Source organism: Mustela lutreola, chromosome 7 (assembly GCF_030435805.1).
Source record: "Mustela lutreola isolate mMusLut2 chromosome 7, mMusLut2.pri, whole genome shotgun sequence".
NCBI lineage: Eukaryota > Metazoa > Chordata > Mammalia > Carnivora > Mustelidae > Mustela > Mustela lutreola.
Window position 1 is genome coordinate 139433988 of NC_081296.1, and position 24253 is coordinate 139458240.

Below are 24253 nucleotides of genomic sequence, written 5' to 3' on the forward strand. Positions count from 1 at the left end.
CCTCTTGCTTCCTTACTCTAATGACATAAGCTGCCCTGTTTTGAGATGTTTTATGGAGAGACCTTCATGACAAGGCACCGAGGCTCATGAGGACCTAAGGCCTTAGCCTCAAGCCTATGAGCTACTGACTTCTGCCAACAATGACGTGAACCCGCTGAGGACAGATCCATTCCGACGGAGCCTTCAGATCACTGCAGCCTTGCAAGACACTCAGAACCAAAGGACTCAGTTAAGGGGCATCAGAATTTCCACAGAAATGGAGATAATAAATGTTGATTTAAGTTACTAAATTTGGGGGTAACTTGTTATGCAGCAAAAGATAACTAACACATCCCATTTTGTAGAAGAAGAAACTGACGCTTGGAGAACATGGATCAAATTTCCCAAAGTCACACGGCCGTAAAAATGGCAGAGCCAGGATTTGAACACCTTTAGGTTGAAGAGTCTTAGCTCCGGGGCGCCTGGGTGGCTCAGTGGGTTAAGCTTCTGCCTTTGGCTCAGGTGGTGATCTCAGGGTCCTGGGATGGAGCCCCACATGAGGCTCTCTGCTCGGTGGGGAGCCTGCTTCCCCCTCTCTCTGTGCCTGCCTCTCTGACTACTTATGATCTCTATCTGTCAAAAAAATAAAATCTTTTTTTAAAAAAAGAGTCTTAGCTCAAATCTACTTTCTTACGTAATTCTAAGAGATTGGAAAAGTGGAGTTCTAGAAGGCATTCTACTCTCTGAAATCTTTGGAGTGTAGCCATGTTTCCAGGAAACTCTTTGTGTGTGGAACAGGGATGGACAAAAGTTTAAATGGTGCTCAAAAGCCCACTCCCTGCTGCGGAAGAATGGCTGGTCCACCCACAGATCTAGTGATAGTAACCCAGGGCTGCATTCAACAGCATAAAGGCAGAGCTAAGAGAGGCGGCCCATCCATTTTATAAGCACTCAAGCTATCTTATCTCTAAAATGCAAGGTGGGTAAAGGGGTATACAATTTTTTCTTGAGGATGAAAATGCACGCATTACATAATGAAGAGGTCTGGTGTGCTATTTAAAAATCATATGGGGGCGCCTGGGTGGCTTAGTCAGTTAAACATCCAACTCCTGGTTTCAGCTCAGGTCCTGATCTCAGGGTTGTGAGACTGAGTCATGTGTCGGGCTCCATGCTCACTGTGGAGTCTGCTCGAGATTCTTTCCCTCTCCTCCCCTCCTGCTCCTACCCCCCCCCCCAATAAATAAATAAAAATCTTGAAAAAAAAATCTTATGACCTCTAGCATTGGAAAGCAAATGGTTTTGCCTGAGAGAAACCAATTTTCACTTTTTTTTTTTTTTTTTTAATCTTTTCCCATCCATGGAAGAAGCCTTGAACTTTGAAACCACAGTGCTTTGTTCCAGCATGGATAGTAGCTTGGCATTCCTCTGTGTTGTATCTCTCCAGTTTGAGAGGGTGAAAACATCTTCTGGACAGTTTCCCTTTCTTTTCAGTTTCCCAAGCTTCATGCCAGTGGTCACCTTTATAAAATCAAATAAAGATATTCTTGTTGGTTGGCTGCATAGATCTTGTCAGCTTTGCCCTGATGCCAGAGCAGCAGGTTTTGGAGCTCAGGGAGGACTTCCAAGTGGCAGTAGAGCAAAGATCCCATAGGGTAAAGTTCGGATATGGTTCTTTGAGCCAGCGACAGAGGCTGCACTCCGTTGGTGTCATTGTGTAACCTGGTGTAAAGTCCACAGCAGGGGGTGGGGGGTAGGACTCTAAGCCAGTTCAGCAGTCTGCGGCCTCTTGGCTCTGTCTAGCTCTCCTTACTCTATTCTCTGCTGGCTTTCCCCCACCCCCCCACCCCCCATCCCTTCATCCCTGTCCTTCTCCATCTTCAGGGATCCCTAATTCAGGGAACTATCTCTTATCAAATCCTTTGCCTTGCTTCCAACTACTAGAAGCAGGCAACTTCTGCACTCGTCTGCTCTCTGAATGATTTTCTTCTCTACCAGATATGTTTGTTTCTCTAATCCATTTGGAATTGTGTGTAGAATCCATGGAAGGGGTGGGAGAAACCCAAAACCCCCCAGAAAAGAGCTTTTCCCTTGTGAGATTGCCTCTTGGACTAAAAGAGCGAAGAAAGGAAACCAGGATTCTGCCCCTTGGAAAAGTGACGTGAGGAAAAGAGGGCAGAAAGTAATGTCAGCATGCACTGGAGCCCAGGGCAAATCGTGCCACTCCTTAGACATCAGGACATCACTCCAAGTCCTTCATTGTCTACTTAATCAGGATTTATAAAGTCTGTTTTTGCCTTTAATATACCTGCTATCCTGGTCTTGCTCAAGTGGCTCTGAGCAGATATTATCGGCACCACCTCCACTGTGAGCCTCACAACACAAAGATGCAGACGCCCCAATTCCAGTGTTCTTGCTTTCTAAAGTGGGGTCTTAAGAGTAGTGAAGAGGGGCGCAGGGGTGGCTCATTGGGTTAAAGCCTCTGCCTTCGGCTCAGGACATGATCCCAGGGTCCTGGGATCGAGCCCCATGTTGGGCTCTCTGCTCCGAGGGGAGCCTTCTTCCTCCTTTCTCTGCCTGCCTCTCTGCCTACTTGTGATTTCTCTCTCTCTGTCAAATAAATAAAATCTTTAAAAAAAAAAAAAAAAGTAGTGAAGACATAGCACCAGAAAGAAAAGAGAGTCTGGCTGGCTGAATTACCTTAGAAGGTCTCCTTGTGTGTGCAAAATCAAAATTTTATTTATTTATTTTATTATTTTATTTTTTAAAGCTTTTATTTATTTTTTGACAGAGAGACAGAGAGCGAGCACAAGCAGGGGGAGCACTAGGCAGAGGGAGACAGAGAAACAGGCTCTCTACTGAGTAGACAGCCCTGATGTGGAGCTCAATCTCAGGACCCTGGGATCATGATCTGAGCTAAAGGCAGATGCATACCCAGCTAAGCCACCCAGGCACCTCCTGCACGGACTTCAATAACACAATAAATAGCTTTTTTGGTGGATCAAAGAATGTTCCTTAAAACCTCCCTTCTTGAAGATTTTTTTTTTTTCTCTTCTTCCTGGGTTGAAGATGTTTGTTTTACATTTCTTATCTGATTTTCACAGGGAATGGTAGCGGTAGAAGTGTATATATGTACGTATGAGTGAAAACATTTATGAATGCTTTTTTTTTTTCAGTGTATGGGCTAGAATGAATAGCTGACCTTTGTGGCAGTATTCCTAGTTTTGTGATAGTAGTTTTGTTGAGTTCCTGAACTTGATGGCAAGTCCTCTTAGTGAGACTGGCATAATTCTATGTTCTCTATGGCACCAAGTCACCGTAATTGTACAAGAGCCATTATTACCCAAAGTACCATAATAATGCCCATGCCCTCCTATGACGTAATTGTTTCCTATCTGCCAGGACATTAATTGCCTTCTAACTTGCTCTAAAATTGGTAGGTAGGGCAGACTGCCAAGACTAGAGAGAAGAAAACTGGTAATATATGAAAAGGCTGTGTAAAGGACATACTGATACCTCCTTCTCATTGGGGAATCTTCACATTTGCATGTTACTTCATTTGTTATGGATGTTAGCTCAGGCTTGCCTTATGTCTTGGCTTCTACCTTATCATGGTCAATGTCTGATCTTTCCCTTAACTGAATGATTCAGACATCTCTGAAGTTATTTTGTCTTTTCCACTTTCCATTTACAGGCTTTTTATGAGTCACTGAATTGAAGGGGAGGTTATTTCTAAATTGGAAGGTGAGGATGAGGGAAGGGGGAGGAAAGTTCCGGAAAATAACCAGGAAAAGACACCTTATTGTTATAGTTACTGGGGAATGATTTCCGCTTAGTTTGGTGATAGGTGGTTTATTAAAACTTGACTAAAAATATAAGCTAGAAAATAGACAATTTTTTCCCCCTGGATAACAGTGCAGTTTTGGACTATTCGTAGCTTGCTCTGCAAAGGACAGAAGAGTGAATAGAAGAGATGTGGGACAAAGAGTTAGCAGGAAGAACAAAGGGGCAAAGCACAAAATTTCTAAAGTCCAGATTCTCAGTTCCACAGAAGTTCCCAACCATAAGGTAATGCTTGTGAAGAGGTACCTCTTTGACTGTCCCAATCCATCCCTGGGTATGTTTCATGGTCCATGGGTTTGTGCATTATAGGTAGAGTTGTAAGGAAGGTACATTTAAATCTGACTTAGACATTTAAAGAGTAATCAGGCCAGCATTTTATTATTTAGGAGCAGGAAAAGTGGGTGAAATGAAAAAGAAAAGCAAAATCTAATGATGGATATATTTCTAGGAGCACAAGAGTTTTTATAGCAACACCAGATTTCTCAAAAATGCCTACTGTGACTTGTACCCGAATGAATAAAAAACGCAATCATTTATTCTTGTGCATTGTGCCAATGTAAGAAAAGGGCTGCAATTCATCCAATGGTCTTAATTTAGACTGTTAGGAAGAGGAGAGGTTGGGGAAAAAAAAGACAAGCTTTTCAAGTATCTGACACACATCTAGTATGGCTATTTAAGAACTGCTGAACATAAAAATCAAGTTGGGAGAAGGTGGGAGGAACTGAATTCTCATTTCCAGAGCATCACAAGGGTAGATGTGGTGCGTTTAGTCCCAACCTGCCGATGGTGGCTGCTTGGTCACTTGACAGGAGCCAGCTAGGGCTGAGTCTGAAAGCTAGAGAACGCTCAACACGCCACTCCAGTTTATTAACGACGTTTTACTGGCAACAGAAGCCACTGATTTCTGCTAAATAAACGGTTGTGCTTTGCCCTTTAGCATGGAGACTTCTGGAAAGAACTTCAAGGAAACTGAGTACATTTGGGACTTTCAAGAAGAAATTTTTATCTGTGTGCTTTCCTCCCAAGGAGTTGGAAAACACGCCTCAAATACAATCTCTGATGTTGGTATTTTGTTAAGTATTACCCTATAAACTAGCAGTGATAAACTTCTCTTTATAGGAAGGAAACTGGCGAAAGGGATGGGTATACAGCGTGAATTCTACAACAAAGAGTTAACCCCTCCCGGGTAACCTCGGCTCTGAGCGTCTGCCCCTTCCTTGCTTTCTACTGCGCAACCAAACTGTGCCCGAGCTTGAACCAACCATGACCATCACATCCCTTGCCAGTTGACTTAACAGACGCTTTTGGCAGCCTATCATAACTTCGAACTGCCCAACCATCAACCAATGACAACTAGAGCTTGGTCCTGGGCTCTCCGGGTCCGAACGGGGGCTAATACCGGGTCCCGGAAAAGGGGCGGTGAGGAAGCTATGACGGACGGCTGCGCTCGGCCAATCAGGGCAGAAAACCTCCTCCCCTCTATCCAATGGAGAGGTAGAAAGTATGAAATGGGGTGGGCCTGTTGTCATGGGGGAGGTGGTGGCGCTTGGTGGCTACTGGCGGCCGAGGTAGAGGCAGTGGCGCTGGAGTTGGTTGGGGGCAGCGTCAGGTGAGTGCCGGTATCGCGGGCTTGGGGTCTGGGGGCCGTCGCGGGGCGGAAACTCCACCTCGGTGCTCCGGAGGCAGAGGCCAGAAGAAGGGGCCTTGGACTGTGGGCCGGGTCGGGCCGGGGCCAGGGCGGCGGCGGCGGCTGCGGCGAGTTCGCGCTGACTGGGCTGGTGGGAGAATGGCCCGGTTCCCGGCGGCGGAGTTCGGGTTGGCAAGATAGGCTGGGGCCGGACCCTAGTGTTTCTGGTCTGGAGATCTCTTGGGACGTCCCGCTGCTTGGGTCTGGGGCACTGAGCGGCGGCCGGTGTGTGAGGGGTAAAACCCTTCGGGAGACGGGAGCGGACGGGGTCCTGGTGGGGGGGGGAGGGGGTGGATGACCCGGGGTGACTGGCAACGACCTGGTCAGAGCACCGGGTGACTTGGGAATACGCACCCAGCACAGCTTGGGTGCGAGGGAGCAGAGGAACCCGGGAATCCCAGGAGCGGCCCGAGCTGGGAGAGCTGGGGGGCCAGGAAACTGGGAGTGGCCAGGGTCCGAGGGAGCCGGGAGACCGCGGGCGGTCGGGGTTCGGAGTGACAGTGAGCGGCCTGGGTCCGAGCGAGGGGGTCGAGGAAAGGCGGGTTGCGGGGGAGAGGGGTTTGCTGGGGACCCGCTGGGGACCCTCTGTGGAGGGCAACTGTCGGAGGGTGGAGGGCTCCCGGGGGAGTCCGGAGCCGCGGGTTTTAGGAGGGTGGGACCTGTGGAGACCTTGAACAGCTGGGCTTGAGCCGGAGCGCCCTGCCCCCACTGCTGGTCTGGGATGGGATACCCAGGACTGGACTGGGAGCTCCTGGTCTGAGGATCCGCGGGGGATCAGGGATCCTCGAGGAGTAGCTCGGATTCGATACTAGGGTGAAGGGGGTCTACTGGGGAGTGGAAGTTGTCTCAGTTGGAGAGAAGTCAAGCAAAATGACACAGGGGTGGGCGGGGAGAAATAATTTCCTTGTAGGAAGCGCGTAGTAGATAGGGCGTAGTTGGAGGGAACGAGAAAGTTGGTCAGGAAGAGAGTGGTGGTCTTGTGGAAACTGGCCAGAATAGTAGGTGGGAGAAATTAGCATTGTGGCCATTAGTAGATTTTAAGGACTAAAGAAATAGAAGAAACTTTGGCTTCGTATATACTCAGATGTAAGAGAAAAAGCGCCTAAAAGGGTTAAGTGGCTTGCGTTCCAGTGCTTTAGGAAAAAAATGTTTTAGAATGACACCAGTGATTAGAAAATGAGGACGTTGACGGAAGGGTGAATTTGAAAGGGAAAAGAAGAGAAGTAGCTGAAACTAAGGGAGTAAAACGGGGGACTTTATCAGAAAGAGGGGAGTCATGAAAGGATGGACATACCCTGACCATATTACAAATAAATTTGAATTCAAGTTCCACCACTTAACTTGGACAGTTTAACCTCTCTGTGCAAGTTTCCTCGTCTGTATAATAGGGATAATAATAGTCTCTATTTCATAGGGTTGTTTTTTCACATGAGTTAGTATTTGTAGAACTTTGAGAATAGTGGCTGCCACGGAGTGAGTGAGCCGTGGGTACTTACTGACTGGATTGTTAAATAAAGGAAAAAGACCAGGGATTTTTTATGCTGTGGTTCTCAAACTTTAGTTTACACCAGAAACATTTTGGGCTTGGTAAAATACGGACTGCTGGCCCCCTCCAGAGTTTCTAATTCAGTGAGTTTGGAGTGGGTCCTGCGAATTTGCATTTATCTCAGGTGATGCTTTTGTTGGTCAGAGGATCACACTTTAAAAACCACTTGCTTCCATGAAAACAATAATAATGTAGCAACCTTAAAATATCTGTGTCTCCTGCTAGAGACAAGTGGAGGCAGATTGCCAGAATGACCCAAATATAAGGGATACCCTCTGAGAAGCCTGTGTTTTTCAAACTGTGGATCATGATTTATTAGTAATTTATAAAATCAAGTTAGTGGGTTACCATGGCATTGAAAATAAAGTGAAATAGAACAGAATTACAGTTTCCTTGGTAAGGAAAAGTATTGTTTGGGACATTTTTCTCATATATGTGTGTTCTAGGTCACAATGTAAAATGTATTTCTTACAGGCAAAAGAGTTTAAAAAACTGTTTTGAGCCATGCATTGCAGCAAAAGTGACCCTTCAGGAGGGGGTTTTTAGGACTGGGTTTATTATTTATGTCTTTATTTTTCTTTTTTTGGTAATTTGTCTCCGGTGGAGACATTCTATTACATTTATTCTTCTGATTCGGTTTCTCTTATGTTTGCTTGATCACATATTGTGTTGTGCCTCTTTTTAGATACTGAGAATCTTTGGTATGAGGACTTAAGGAAATGTGAGGCAGAGAAATGAAATCGAGTGGTGTTTCTTAGATGTGGTACACCTTTGTTTCACTATGCCTTCTTGTTTATCCTTTCTTTTTATACCACTGTACTGTAAAGCACTGTTTGTAAAAAACCCAAGTATACAATAGACATATTGCTGAAATGGACTGGTTTGAGAAGAGTTCTTGTATAGAAAATAAGCAAAAAACAAGTAAAACCCATTTCAAAGGAGAAAAGCAAAGGAGTGTTTCCTTTTTAAAAGAGTGAGAGTTATTTAAAGCTTCTTGTGGCCTTACATTAATACAAAGCATATAATATAGAAGCATTTTTAAGGGAATCAGATATACTTTTGTATTTTAGATTTCTAGGTTTCTGAAGAGCGAAGAAAGTGGTAATAATCCACAGTAAAATGCACCTGGGATAGAGGCCTAACTACAAAGTAAATAGTTTATGAAGCAGGAGCTTTTGTTTTGATGTTTTTCTCCCTTGAGAATGAACTGTATGTGGCATGTGTTGTAAATTTAACTTGTTTGAGGGATTTAAGTGTAATCTACAGTAACTTTTTAAAGCTGAAGAATATGTATGTATTTTCTGTGCTGTCTTTGGTTTGATATTTCTTCTATAAAAACCTAGATGGTTTATATTTAGGAAGAGTTGATTTAGGTTAGTTTTTGTGGATATAAGAACTGAGAAAGCAGTATGGAAAACAGAGAGTCTTACAGTTCTCCTTAAAATTTTTAATCCAAGGGATTTATGTAACCCTTTCATTAATGTTTTATGAAATTGTAAAGAAACTCTTGGTGTAGCTTTGCATTAGGATTAAAAAAAAATTATTTGAGGGAGAGAGGGAGGGAGAGTACATGAGCAGGGGCGGGGGAGAGGGAAAAGCAGACCTTTGCTGAACAAGGAGCCTGAATCAGGGCTGGATTCCCAGGATCCTGGGATCACAGCCTGAGCTGAAGGCGGATGCTTAACTTTCTGAGCTACCCAGATGCCCCACATTAGGATTTTTTAACATAATTTCTTGTCTCTCAAAAAGAATTTCTCTTAGATTTTTATGTTTCATTAAAATTTCAATTTTTGTTTTGAAGACTACAAAACATAAAATCATTACATATTTGAATTGAAAAACACAGTCTTTTCACAGAATAAAATTACTGATTTTTATGACAAAGTTTCTAAGGATGAAAGCTTTTGAATTCCTTGCATTGCATTACATGGAGTATTCCTACCACCAAAATGGTCGTTCTCTAAGGCACTGTGCAGTTGGTGGGCACATTTGTAGGGATCATTCAGTTTTTTACTGACTGATGGAGGAATGTAAAATCTTAATAATTGAGTGTGGGAAAATATGAAAGTTCATTCTTTGTGAACATTCAACCAGTTTGATTACTTGCTTCTTAATAAATGGACTTTATTCAGTCGATTTATTATTCACCCATAATTTAATCACACTTATCTATGAATAGCTCTGATTGCTCAACTTACTTTACAGTGAGATTTGTTAATCTGTAGTTGAATGAATGGTGGTTTTTAAATCCCAAAGAAACTTTATGTTCCAGACTGTACGATTTAGTGAGACTTAATTTCATATATCAAAGAAAATTCAAGTAAATGATTTTAAAAAGAAGTTCAATTAACACTAGTTAATTAAATTTATTTTCTATTTCAGTAGCGTTTTCTCCTCTTTTATTAATAGCTTCCAGTCTGCTCTCTCTGCTTCTAGCCTTTATACAGTAAACCCTAATGGAAACTTTGGTGCCTGAAAAATCTAGTTTGTAAAAGTAGAGAAACATGCCTGGTTTTCAGTTTGCTGAGAGAACTACTTTTATCAGGAAAGGTCCTGTGGTAAACGTATCACCTTAAAAAAAAAAAGTTTTATTTAATAGAGTACTTGAAAACCAGCATTTTATTTTGGGCTTGCCATAACGTCTATTGTGTTTGATAGATTTTGATTTTCACAGAACGGCTCCTGAATTCTCCCAGTTTCTGAACTCTGATACATGGTTCCTTGATAGGGCTAGAGAGAATGGAAACAGTTGTACTCCTTAAATATTAAAAAAGAATTTTGCGATCTTATTTTTTTTAATCTTGACATTAAAATAAATCCTTTTGTTTGCCAAGAGAATTTGTTTCAGTAATACAACCTATTGGAAATTTCATTATTAAAGTTAGAAATAGTATATAAAGCCTTAGGATACTTGTTCAGATGTGAGACACCGGTTCTGATAAGTAGGATGTCCTTATGATACTGCTATGTATTTTTGAGAATGTAAAATATCCACAGTTGAAATCTTGGGGCAAAAGAAGGATTGAAACTAAGGAAGAATGAGGAGAATACGGACATGTGTTTAAGGAGGAGTCTGGAGGATCTGTAGGAAGTATGTCTAGAGTAGTGAGCCACTCTTGGCAGTTTTCCTAGAGTGACATATGTAAAGGAGGATGATCCTATTTGCAGCATTCTCCCATGGACGTATTTTTTGATCTGTGCAGTTTCCACTGCTTGCCATGACTCTTCCTTTGTTATCTTCCACTCGGGAAAGCAGGTCAGAATGCAAGTGAATAGACTGAGAATTGCTAGTCCTGGAGGATAGGAGCCTGGGCAGGACCATGTGGAATTAGGAGGCTGGACACTTGTCTCTGCTTCTGTAGCTCTTCCGAATAGGTCCCTAGCAATTGTCCCTAGGCCAAACCATACCACTTGTCCTTCCCAGTGAAGGTCTGGGATTAAGCAGTGGGAAGAGACCCCCTGTCATCTAAATGGGTTACCAAGGAGCTGGTGTATTAATAATTAGTGTTCAGTGACTTCCCCTTCTCTCACCACCAAATCTCTGTTTCTCCTCGCTGGCTGATTCCTTATGTTCGCCTAATCAGGATCAAAGTCCTGAGTTCTCTGATTAGATAGCAAAATTTTAATTGTGGTAACTTGTTTATAGTAAGGTACATATAGTTAATTAGGAAAATGATTATCAGATTCTTCTCCAGTTATTTAGGGAGGAAGAAGGATTGAAAGCTGTGGAAAGTCCTGAATAAGGGCAAAGTCAGGGAAGCCAGCAACACAGGGAAATATAATATTAGGTTGACTTCAGAAACTTAAACTTCAATCTTGAGTTCTTGACTCTGTTGTCTTATTTTTAGTCCCATCTGTTGAATAACTTGGATCTTTCTTTTAATTCAGTTATATTTTTTGCCTTTAAGTCACAGTAAAATTCTTAATTATTTATACCCAGATTAGCAATGTTATAACTAATTCCTAAATTCTTTTCGGTTATGAAGCATAGCTATGGAACCTGTTAGATAAATTTTTCATTAGATCTTACTTCTGGGTTTTTTTAAGCTAATATTTAAGTATCGAATCTCCTTGGCATTGAGTATCCTTAACATAGTGTGACAGTTCTCAATCTGCAAATCTTTGAATTGGGGTGGATGTTGTACAGTTAATTCATTTGCTCATCAAATGTTATCTGACAAAAAGTAGTCAGTAGTAGACAAAAGTAGTAAGTTCTAAAAATATAATTATACTTAAAAATATGTATATACTTAGAACTTACTACTTTTATATATATGCATATGCATATGTTATCCATATTATATAAATGTTGAATGAATTAAATTTTTTATTTTGAAGGTTAGACTGAATTCATAGAAGCTTTGGTTGTTTTGACTATTTGCTTTGTCAGTGGATATTGAATATTCAGCTATTATCATATAGGGATTAGATACTATTTTGACTTTTTAAAAATTTTTATTTATTTATTTATTTTTACTATTTTGACTTTTGAAAAGGTTCATCCTTTAAAGCTCTTAGCCTGCTTTTTCTATCTTTTCCTTACCCAAATGTGCCATTTTAGAAACCCTAGTATACTTCTGTTTCCCCCAACATGGTGTATGCATTCTTTTTCCTCTCTTTTAGGCAGCTTTATTCAGGTATAATTGACATACAATGAAATTGCAGATGTTTTAGGTATACGGTTTGATGAGTTTTTACCTATTTATCCACCACAATCAAGATAAGGAACATACTTAACCATTCTAAAAGTTTCCTTGTGCCTGTTTATAATCTATCTCTCTTTCCACCCTTAGAGGTAACCACTAATCTGTCATAGATTATCTGCATTTTCTAGAATTTTATGTAAAGATAATTATAGTATGTACTTTTTTTGATAGGGAGGTCTGGCTTCTTTCACTCAACCTAATTTATTTGAGATTTATCCATGTTATTTTGTGCATCAGGAGTTTATTCCTTTTTATTGTGGAGTAGTATTCCAATATATAGTTATATCACAATTTTAAAAATCTCTTGTTGATAGACATTGGATTTTTTCAAGTTTTTGGCTGTTCACACAAAGCTGCTATGAACATTCCTGTACAAGTTTTTTTTTTTTTTAAAGATTTTATTTATTTATTTGACAGAGAGGGATCCAAGTAGGCAGAAAGAGAGGAGGAAGCAGGCTCCCCGCTGAGCAGAGAGCCCGATACGGGACTCGATCCCAGGACCCTGAGATCATGACCCGAGCCAAAGGCAGCGGCCTAACCCACTGAGCCACCCAGGCACCCTTTTCTTTTTTTTTTTTATTAAGATTTTATTTATTTATTTGACAGGCAGAGAGAGAAGGGGAAACACGCTCCCTGCTGAGCGGAAAGCCCGATGTGGGCTCAATCCCAGGACCCTGGGATCACAACCTGAGCTGAAGGCAGAGGCTTTAACCCACTGAGCCACCCTGAGCTCCTGTACAAGTTTTTATATGGACATGTGTTTTCATTTTTTTTTTTTAAGATTTATTTATTTGAGAGAGAGAGCAAGCTCGCACATGTGGAAAGCAGAAAGAGAGAACCCTAAGCACACTCCCCACCGAGTGCAGAGCCTGACTGGGGCTCCATCCTGCGACCCATGAGATCATAACCCTGGTGGAAACCAAGGGTCAGTGGCCCAACCAACCAAGCCATCCAGGGGTCCCTTCATTTTTTTGGGTGTATCTCTAGTAGTAGTAGAATTTCTGGTTTATATGGTAACTCAGTTTTCCAAAGCAGCTATATATGCCATTTTATATTTCCACCAAGAGAGGCAGTGAGCATTCCAGAGAGCATTCCAAATCCTCACCTACACTTGTTATTACTTTTGGTTTTTTATTACAGCTATCCTAGTAGGTGTGAAGGGATAACTCGTTGTGGTATTCCTTTGAATTTCCCTGATGGCTAATGAGAGTTTTTTCATGGGTTTATTGCCTGTTTATCTTCTTTGGAGAAATGTTTTTTGGGTCCCTTTCCCAATTAAAAAATGGGGTTGGGACGCCTGGGTGGCTCAGTTGGTTAAGCAGCTGCCTTTGGCTCAGGTCACGATCCCAGCGTCCTGGGATCGAGTCCCACATCGGGCTCCTTGCTCCGCAGGGAGCCTGCTTCTCCCTCTGACTCTGCCTTCCACTCTGTCTACCTGTGCTCGCTCTCGCTCGCTTTCTCTGACAAATAAATAAAATCTTTAAAAAAAAATGGGGTTATTTGCCTATTATTATGTAGTGTGAGTTGTAAAAATATATATTCTGGATACAAGTCCCTTATGGATACTGGATTTGCAACTAATTTCTTTCTTCCTTCATTCTTTTCCTTCCTCTCCTTTTCTTTCTATTCTGTTCTGTTCCTTTCCTTTCCTTCCTCCCTTCCTTTCTTTGAAAGTGTATTTATCTATTTATTTTGTAATCTCTATACCCAACATGGGGCTCTAGCTCATGACCCCAAGAACAAGAGTCACATACTCTTCTGACTGAACCAGCCAGGGACCTTTGTTACAAAAGTTTAGTAAACTATTCTGCTTTGTTACTAATTCTTCCAAGTAGCAGTTTGTTGGCCTTTTGGTCTAGTGCGGCAGTTGGGGTCATGGTGCCAAGGGAAGCATTTTAGAGTTGCAGGAGTGGTTTATAAATGAATCCACTGATCTAAATATCTGATTGTGTAATTTCATCCTTACATTGTTTCATACTTGGACATTGAATGAAGTTCAGGTGTCATTTTTCTCCTGACAGTGCACCCATGTGTCCATAGTTCTATAGAAGCTTCAGTGTTGGACCTTTAATGGAAATCAGGGTCAGATTTTTAAACATCTTACTTAAGGGAAGAGTAGTTTCTATTATACCCATTCTTTTTTTCCCCCTCTTTTCCCCCCTACTCTCCCTACCTCCCTCTTCATTTTTTTGTTTTTGTTTTTTCTTAAGATTTACTCTATTTTTAAAACAATTTACTTATTTGTGCGTGAGAGAGAACTCACACACAAGCAGGGAGAGCTACCTGCAGAGCAGGCAGAAGGAGAAGGCTCACCACTGATCAAGGTGCGTGATGCAGTTGATCCCAAGACTCTGGGATTGTGACTTGAGCTGAAGGTAGAAGCTTAACCAACTGAGCCACCCAGGCATCCCAAGATTTATTTATTTTAGAGGGAAAAAGCATGTGTGCAAGCATGAGCAGAGGGAGAGAGAGAATCTCTAGCTGACTGCTTGCTGAGTGGGGATGACACACATGGGGGCTTGATCCTGGAAACCCCAGAGATCAGGACTTGAACTGAAATCAAGGATCAGAGGCTTAACTGACTGAGCCACCCAGGTGCCCCTCCCCTCTTTAACTCACCTACCCTAGTACCTTTTTATCTAAAGAAGAAACTTTTGAATTAAGCACATAGCCTTTTCCTGAGGGAAAATAAAATACTAAGGCCTTATTATTTAAATTGGAAATTCAAGGAAATGTTCTATAGTGATGATTAAAACATTATAGAGGAAAAATTTTAAGGATTTTAATTAACTTTGGTAAATTCAAAATCAAGAATTAGTATAACTAATATCATAGTTTTCTTTCCCATGTAATCTTAGTTGAAGTTGAGAAATAGCATGGTATTTTCCTTTTCGTTTAAAATATAATATAAATGTAATTCATTTACAGTTTGTGTGATTTACTTAGCATTTTCAGATAAACTGATTCTTTTTTTTTTTTGAAGATTTTTATTTATTTATTTGACAGAGAGATCAAGAGGAGGCAGAGGAGGCAGGCAGAAGGAAGGGGGAAACAGGCTCCCAGCTGAGTAGAGAGCCTGATGCAGGACTCGGAGATCATGGCCTGAGCCAAGGGCAGAGGCTTAACCTACTGAGCCACCCAGGTGCCCCTAAATTGATTCTTTGTTTAAAGAACATTTAACGGGAACTTCTGTATGGCTCAGTTGGTTAAGTGCTAACTCTTAACTTCCACTCAGGTCCTAATCTCATGGGTTGTAAGATCCAGCGTTGGGTTGGGTCTCTGAGCTCAATGGAGAGTCTGCTTGAGATTCTATCTCTTCCTCCCCTTCTTTCTCTCCTTTTCAAGTAAGTCTTTTTAAATTTAATTTAATTTTTTGAAAAGATTTTGTTATTTGAGAGAGAGAGAGAATAAAAATAGAGAGGCAGTATGAGAAGGGGAAAGGAAGAAGCAGGGACTCCAGGATCATGACCTGGGCTTAACTCAGTCGCTTAACCAACTGAGCCTCCCAGGTGCCTCAAGTAAATCTTAAAAAAAAAAAACACAAACAAAAAAACATTTAACACTAAATTGAGCTCTTTTTCCATATGTTTTAATAGGCATTATATTTTCTTTTTGGAGCTCTTAGGAGCAAAGGGAAAAGTATAGATCTTTTACATGGTATTTGAATTTTGTGTGTTCCATTTCTCTTTGTGGAGTTCTGCTTTTTTAGAATATGAGGGCAGTACTTTGCCAAGTGAGAACTAATTTCCTGGGAAGGCAGGTTGCTGGCTTGACTTCTGGCTGTGCCTTAGTCCTATGCAAAATAATGAAATCACCTAATTTTTTCCTCTAATTCAAATTAAACATGATTGGTTTATATTTGCATTGTATTGAATTCTGTAACCTTTTTTTATAGATTTGTTAATGTACCTTGAAGGATTTTGACTTCATTTGTTAAGTTGGCTATTTGTATCTGAAATAATACTAATGATGTGTTCCTTCAATGAAGCTTCTTACTCTTTTGGTCTCCCCCTCTCCACAGTAGATGTAGTTAGTGTGGGATATCACTTGTGCTTTTATTTTTTTTTTAAAGATTTTATTTATTTATTTGACCCAGACAGAGATCACAAGTAGGCAGAGAGGCAGGCAGAGAGAGAGGAGAAAGCAGGCCCCCTGCTGAGCAGAGAGCTCGATTTGGGGCTTGATCCCAGGACCCTGGGATCATGACCTGCGCCAAAGGCAGAGGTTTTAACCCACTGAGCCACCCAGGCGCCCCTCACTTGTGCTTTTACAAGAAAGCCCAGACACTGAAATATAGTCATAATTTCTATGATATTGATCCTTCATTCTTTTTTAAAAGATTTTATTTATTTATTTTGAGAGAGAGTGTATGTACATGCACACATGTAAGTGAGGGAAAGGGCAGAGGGAGAGAGGGAATCGCAGGTTAACTGTACTCTGAGGGTGCAGCCCGATGAAAGGCTCAAGGCAGGGCTTGATCCCACCACCCAGAGCATGACCAGAGCTGAAATAAAGAGCTAGGCACTCAACCCAGTAAGCCACCCAGGTGCTCTGACCCTTCATTATTTTTTTTAAATGACATTAACATTTATTATCTATTTTTTCCTCATGCAGATTTTTACTGAACACATAATTTTGGAACTTGTTTTTTTTTTCTTTTTAAGGTTCCACACTGGGCATCGAGCCCAATGCAGATCCTGAACCCATGACCCTGAGACCAAGACCAAGAGATGGTCACTTAACTGACTAAACCACCTAGGCACCCCTGGAACCTACCTTTATTTTAAACATACATTTTAATATCATAATTATTTGAAAACAGTTTAAAACAGCTGAGGAATATTCCATTAAAGAATATATCATCATTTATACAAGGGATTTCCATAGTTTCACATTCAGATTATTAATTTCCAATTATTATAGACAAAACATCATAGAATATTGCTAAACATAGATCTTTGTCCACATTTCTATAATGTTAAGATAGATTTCTATAAGTGGAATTACCAATTACCAAGTCAAGGTATACATTTCTGAGGGTTCTTAAGAGAGCAAAACATTGCATAATTCCTTTCTAGAAAGGTTGTACAAATTTATGTTTCCATTAACGGTGTATGAGGTTGAGATATATACCCTTGCCAGCAGTGTTATCATTTAAAAATATTTGCTAATTTGATAGGGAGAAAATAGTAACTAGTTTCTGAAATTTTTATTTTATCATTAGTGGAACATTTTAAATATTATCATTAGCCTTTAAGTATTTCCTTTAAGTGAAGTTATATTCCTGTTCTTTGCTCTTTTTCTTTTTCTTTTTGAGTGGTCTCTAATTTTTTTTTTTAAGATTTTATTTATTTGAAAGAGATCACAAGTAGGCAGAGAGGCAGGCAGAGAGAGGGGGGGAAGCAGGCTCCCTGCTGGGCACAGACACCCTCTCCCCCAATGTAGGGCTCCATTCCAGGACCCTGAGATCTTGATCTGAGCCGAAGGCAGAGGCTTAACCCACTGAGCCACCCAGGCACCCCTCTTTCAGTTTTGTTTTGCCCTCCCTCCTTGCCACTGCTTTCTGATTTTATCTGTTCTTGAATTTCATATACATGGAATATATACTCTTTATCTGGCTTCTTGTCTTTAACATATTTTTGAGATTGATTTTGTTTTGTATATTTTTTTGTTAAGGAAATAGAGCAATTGTATGCCCTTTTAAATAAAATGCCATTTAAACCATCCCTAGACTACAGTTTAAGTATTCAATTTACCTCAGGTCCAAGTTGTCACTCCCTAAGACGTGGTTTCCTATGAAGTAGCCATTTTAAGTGAGTCTTCTTTTTTATATCTACATGGATGATTTCTGGAGGGAACACTCAGGAGGAACATATACCAAGAACACATAAGGAAAAAAAATACATGTACACATACATTTAAGGGTTTCACTTAATAAAAGTAGTATTGCTTAATAAAACCCTGAGATTTATTTGTCCCTCTCTCTCTCTTTTTAAAAATTAAATTAAATTAAAATTTTTTGTTTTTTCTTTCTTTTTTTAAAAAATTATTTTTATTTACATATAATGTATTATTGGGTACAGGTCTGTGAATCATCAAGCTTACACATTTCACAACACTCACCATAGGACATAGCCTCTGCAATGACCTTTTTTTTTTTTTAAAGTTTTTAGACTTTTTAATTTTAATTTTAATTTTAATTTTAATTTTTTTAAAGATTTTATTTATTTATTTGACAGAGATCACAAGTAGGCAGAGAGAGAGAGAGGAAGGGAAGCAGGCTCCCTGCTGAGCAGAGATTCCGGTGATGCTGATGATGCTTCGGGGCTCCATCCCAGGATCCTGGGATCATGACGTGAGCAGAAGGGAGGGGCTTTAACCCACTGAGCCATCCAGGTGTGCCAAGATTTTTATTTTTGAGCAATCTCTACACCCAGTGTAGGGCTTGAACTCACAGTCCCTGAGATCAAGGCTTGCATGCTTTACCGTCTGAGCCAGCCAGGTGTCATTTGCTACTTAAAAGCACTAAAAAATTCCTTGGAAGTTTTATCTTGTGGCAGAAAAACCTCAAGTGGGTTACTAAACAAAAAAGGTTATTTTCAGAATAAAAATGATTTTCAATGATGGATTAAAATACATTTTAAAATGAGACAGAACTTGAAAATAGACATCCTCATTAAGTAATAAATTCAAATCATTAGTGTAGATAGCAGATAACTTACTAGGTCGCACAGTATTCCATTTTATGAATACCACGCTTTGTTTTTCTGTTGTCCTTTTGATAGTCATTTGTGTTATTTCCAGTTTTTGCCTGTTAGTAATAAGGCTGCTATTAACATTCTTGTACAGGTCTTTTTGTGAACATATGTTTCATTTCTTTTGGTCGGATTACCTAAGAGTGGAATTGTTACATCACAGGGTAGATGTATGTTTAACTGTAAGAAATTGCCAAATGATTATCCACTAGCAGTGTATGAGGTCTGGTTGCTGCCTATCATTGCCACGACCCGAGTTGTTAATTTCTTTCTTTCTTTTTTTTTTTTTAAAGATTTTATTTATTTGTTTGTCAAAGTGAGCACAGGCAGACAGAATGGCAGGCAGAGGCAGATGGAGAAGCAGGCTCCCGCTGAGCAAGGAGCCCGATGTGGGACTCGATCCCAGGACGCTGGGATCATGACCTGAGCCGAAGGCAGCCCCTTAACCAACTGAGCCACCCAGGCGTCCCAGAATTGTTAATCTTTGATTTTTTTTTTCTTTTTTTTTTTGCCAGTCTAGTGGGTATAGAATGATGTCTTAGAGGCATCTGGGTGGCTTAATGGCTTAAAGCCTCTGCCTTCGGCTTGGGTCATGTTACCAGGGTCTTGGGATCGAGCCCTGAATCAGGCTCTCTGCTCGGCAGGGCGCCTGCTTCGCTTCCTCTCTCTCTGCCTGCCTCTCTGCCTACTTGTGACCTCTGTATATGAAATAAATAAATAAAATCTTAAAAAAAATATATAATGATGTCTTAGAATGTTTTTTATTTGCATTTTTCAGATAACTAAAGATGGTCAACATTTATTCTTTTTTTTGATTAAAATCTTTATAAGAGCAGATTTGCAGATTAATAGTAAATATATTAATAAAAGGTTCAGTATATTTTATTACTATATATGGATCTAGACTTATTAATCTGGTCTGTAAGGTCAGAGTTTAATTTTTTTTTTTTCTAAAGAATTTATTTATTTATTTGACAGAGAAAGAGCACAAGCAGGGAGAGCAGGAGAGGGAAAAAAGCAGGCTTCCCACTGAGCAGGGAGCTGGATGTAGGGCTCCATCCCAGGACTCTGGGATCATGACCTGAGCTTAAGGCAGACACTTAATGACTGAGCCACCCAGGCACCCTTAACTTGTAATTAAAAATAAAATGAAAAATATTTATTTCGGGCGCCTGGGTGGCTCAGTGGGTTAAGCCGCTGCCTTCTGCTTAGGTCATGATCCTGGGGTCCTGGGATCGAGTCCCGCATCGGGCTCTCTGCTCAGCAGGGAGCCTGCTTCCCTCTCTCTCTGTGCCTACCTCTCTGTCTACTTGTGATCTCTCTGTGTCAAATAAATAAATAAAATCTTTAAAAAAAATTTATTTCAAGTGTAAGATTTTCTAGAAGTTCCGTATCATAGTGATAATTCATAGATTTCTTGGAGACAAATAAACTTTTGCTGTTGATTTAATACTTGTGAGAATTTTGTTTGATAAGTAAATGATTTAAAAGGAAGACTTGAGGCTGTGTTTTGTAGAGCTGTTGTATGAATTTGGTAAATTGAATCATTGATTCAGGAACATTAAAATTGCATGATCTGGCTAGGACACTAGCTTGTACTTGAGCCACTTGAGAGAACTGATAGTCTATTAGTGGGATTAGGTGGTAGTAGTAACACTAGCCGCAGCTGATGCTGTATTCCAGGCATCGTTCTAAGTGCTTTATAGGCAACTCATTTAATTCTCACAATAACTCCTGCGAGGGTAGGTATTATGATCTTTATTATTATTATTAAATATTTTATTTATTGAGAGAGAGTGTGCATGTGTGTGTGAGCTCAAGTTGGCAGGGAGGGGCAGTGGGAGAGGAAGGAGCAGGTGCTCCATCCCAGGACCCCAGGATCATGACGCCAGCCCAAGGCATTAACTGACTGAGCTATCCAGGTACCCCTGTCATTATTATCCTTATTTTCCAGTTGAGAAATTTTAGGTAAGAGATTAAGCATTTACCCAAAATCATAGAGCAAATGGTGGACTCAAACATAAATAGTCTGGCTCCCGAGGTCAGTTCTTACCGTTCAGTGCTTAAGTGATTAAATACAGTCAATTTTATGTTCTTTATAGAGCATATCCTTCTGTGGTACTGGTGGTCATAGTGTAAATTGGGATTTCAATTTTGCAGATAGGTTCACGTTTTCAAGGTTCTCTACAAGTCTCCTTCACTTCACTATCAGTACTCCTGCATGTATCCCAGGGGGGTAATTTATGGAAGGAAAGTTTCATCTGAATTAACAGATGGTGAACAACCCTAGTAACCTGAGATTGAGTGCTTTTCTAGAGATGTCATGTCTGTCTATACCTTAATTGAGCCTTTGGAATTGGAGCAACTACTTTCAGACAGTCTTCAGCCTTGTTTGTTTAACTGGTCTCTGTGAAAATCTCTAAATGTAAATGTTTAACATCCTCTGGAAACAAACTGAGTGAGATATGAGGTTGATGGAGCTTGTGCCTGAGAAATTTTGGCCGAATAACAGCGCTCCCTAAATATATGATATTCATAGATATTTTTGATGTGCTGACACAAGAATCACAGTTCCTAAAATTCTTTTCTTCCTGAATCTCCTGCATACTGAAACCATGAAATTCTTTGTCTTTAGTTTGGATTTAGATAAGATTAATCTTTGAGGGTAGGGCTGGGTTTTTTTTTTTTTTTAAGATTTTATTTTTAAGAAATTTCCGAATCCAGTGTGGGACTTGCACTTAACGACTCCGGGAGATCAAGAGTTGCAGGCTCTACTGACTGATCCAGCCAGATGCCCATAGATTTTTTTGGTCAATTTCTTTTGAAAGAAGGTTTGAGGATGGAAGGAAGTGAAAGTATATATTGGCTTTTTATTTTGCCACTCCAGTTTTGTCTTCTTCCACTTCTGACTTGGCATTGTTGATATTGTGGGTAACTTAAAGAAATTGGGGCAGATGGGAAGCATTTAGTGTGTATTGAATAAGAGAATGTAAATTTTTAAAGATTTTTTTTTTTAAAGATTTTATTTATTTATTTGACAGAGAGAGATCACAAGTAGGCAGAGAGGCAGGCAGAGAGAGAGAGAGAGGAGGAAGCAGGCTCCCCGCGGAGCAGAGAGCCCCATGTGGGACTCGATCCCAGGACGCTGAGATCATTACCTGAGCTGAAGGCAGTGGCTTAACCCAATGAGCCACCCAGGCGCCCCTTAAAGATTTTTTTTAAGATTTACTTATTTCACAGAGATAGAGAGGCAGGCAGAGAGAGAGGGAAGCAGGCTCCCTGCTGAGCAGAGAGCCTATGTGGGGCTCGATCCCAGGACCCTGGGATCATGACCCGAGCTGAAGGCAGAGGCTTTAACCCACTGAGCCACCCAGGCGCCCGAGAATGTATTTTTAGAAAAATTTTTAAAAAGTTTATTTAAGTAATCTCTGAACCCAAAATGGGGCTTGAATTCATGACCCTGAGATCAAGAGCCACATGCTTTTCTGACCGAGTCAGCCAGGTATCCCAAGAATGTAAATTCTTTTTTTTTTTTTAAGATGTTAAAAAAAAAAAAATATTTGACAGTGAGCTCCAGCAGGGAGGAAAGGGAGAAGCAGGCTCCCCGCTGACATGGGGCTCAATATTATGACCTGAACCAAAGGCAGACGCTTAACCAACTGAGCCACCCAGGCATCCCTGGAAATTCTTGAATGAAGAAATCATGTGATATGAATTTAATTCCTGAGTGACCATACTCTGTGATTTGGCTAAATGTTTTAACTTCTCTGGGTTTTTGTTTTTCTTTTATGAGGTGATGGTTTGGACTTGATCTTTTTTTTTTTTTTTTTTTTTTTAAAGATTTTTATTTATTTATTTGACAGAGATCACAAGTAGGCAGAGGCAGGCAGAGAGAGAGGAAGGGAAGCAGGCTCCCTCTGAGCAGAGAGCCCTGATGCTGGCCTCGATCCCAGGACCCTGGGATCACGATCTTAGCCGAAGGCAGAGGCTTTAATGCACTGAGCCATCCAGGTGCCCTTGGACTTGATGATCTTAAAAGGATTCGATACTGGAATACTCAAATTATTCTGAAATTATAGTGAATAATATGAATTTTTAAAAATCAGCTTTTTAAATATCAAAAACAAATGTGCCAATGCTGTTTATAGAGCAGTATCTGGCACTGATTTTCAGTGAAGATCTTTTTTTGGGGGCTTTTATTTTATTTTATTTTATTTTTTCAGTGTTCTAAAATTAATTGTATATGCACCACACCCAGTGCTTCATGCAATATGTGTCCTTCTTAATACCCACCACCAGGCTCACCCAACCGCCTACTCCCCTCCCCTCGAAAACCCTCAGTTTGTTTCTCAGAGTCCATTCAGTGAAGATTTCTTTCTTTCTTTTTTTTTTTTTTTTAAATTTTATTCATTTGACAGGCAGAGATCACAAGTAGGCAGGGAGGCAGGCAGAGTGAGAGGAGGAAGCAGGCTCCCTGCTGAGCAGAGAGCCCCATGTGGGGCTCAATCCCAGGACTCTGGAATCATGACCTGAGCCCACGGCAGAGGCTTTAACCCACTGAGCTACCCAGGCGCCCCGTTCAGTGAAGATCTTACGTCATATGTCATATTTCTGTTTGCATGTGGGCCTGTTTTTATGATGTTTGCCTGTCTCAGAGCTAGTATTACACTCTCTTTATTTACAATAGCTTTGTAAAAAATTTAGATATCTGGTATGGTGAAGACTCATACACCCACTTCGTTATTCTTTAAAATTATCTTGGTTATTCTTCTAAATCTCTATTAACCTTTAAAGTACTGTAATTTTGGGGCACCTGGGTAGCTCAGCCATGAAGCATCTGCCTTCGGCTCAGGTCATGATCCCAGGGTCCTGGGATTGAGTCCCACATCCCACTCCCTGCTCGGCAGGAAGCCCGCTTCTCCCTCTCCCACTCCCCATGGTTGTGTTCTCTTGCTGTCTCTCCCTGTGTCAAATGAATAAATAAAATCTTTAAAAAATAAAATAAAATTCTGTGATTTTTGTATATTCTGCTTAGACTTTCTGGGTATTTATTGGTAGTCGCTATATTCTTATTGAATGAATGTAGTGGACAACAGCCATTCACCCTCTAAAGGCTTATGAATGATAGTGTTGAAAGTTAATATCGGTAAAATTATGAGTTTTGAGAATATTGCTAAAAAATAAAAAACCTTCCTTTTTCTTTTGGAAGTATTTTATTAAATTACTTTCAAATTTGGGCTGGGTGTAATATTAAATGTCTTGAAAGGTCCCACCCCTGGCCTCCCTGCCTGCCACCTTTTTCCATCATATTCCCTTTGGACTAAAATTATGGGAAGTGTAAATAGGATTTTTGAAATTTTGAAAAATTGTTTAGACAGTTAGTTTAAAACCACCTTAAAAGTCATGATAAATTACACATGAATTGATGAAACATGCTTTTAATGAACACTTTTACTTTAAAACTAGTTTTTTACTTTAAAACTAGTTCCATCGGGCACCTGGGTGGCTCAGTGGGCTAAAGCCTCTGCCTTGGGCTCAGGTCATGATTCCAGGGTCCTGGGATCAAGGCCAGCATCAGGGCTCTCTGCTCAGCAGGGAGTCTGCTTCCCTTCCTCTCTCTCTGCCTGCCTCTCTGCCTACTTGTGATCTCTGTCTGTCAAATAAATAAATAAAAATCTTAAAAAAATAAATGAATAAAAATAAAACTAGTTCCATCATTTAAACTTCAGACCTGGAAAGG

The 24253-nt window shown here is 40.5% G+C and overlaps 1 protein-coding gene across 4 annotated transcripts in view; it reads left to right on the forward strand.

Annotated features, from left to right (window-relative positions):
• The first annotated feature begins 5332 nt into the window (after nucleotides 1-5332).
• Nucleotides 5333-24253, forward strand: part of NUMB (NUMB endocytic adaptor protein) — a 190864-nt gene continuing 171943 nt past the window's right edge. For all 4 annotated transcript variants that reach the window (XM_059182889.1, XM_059182887.1, XM_059182891.1 and 1 more), the window contains exon 1: nucleotides 5333-5428. The gene's annotated coding sequence lies outside the window, so the exon portion shown is untranslated. The remainder of the gene's footprint in view (nucleotides 5429-24253) is intronic.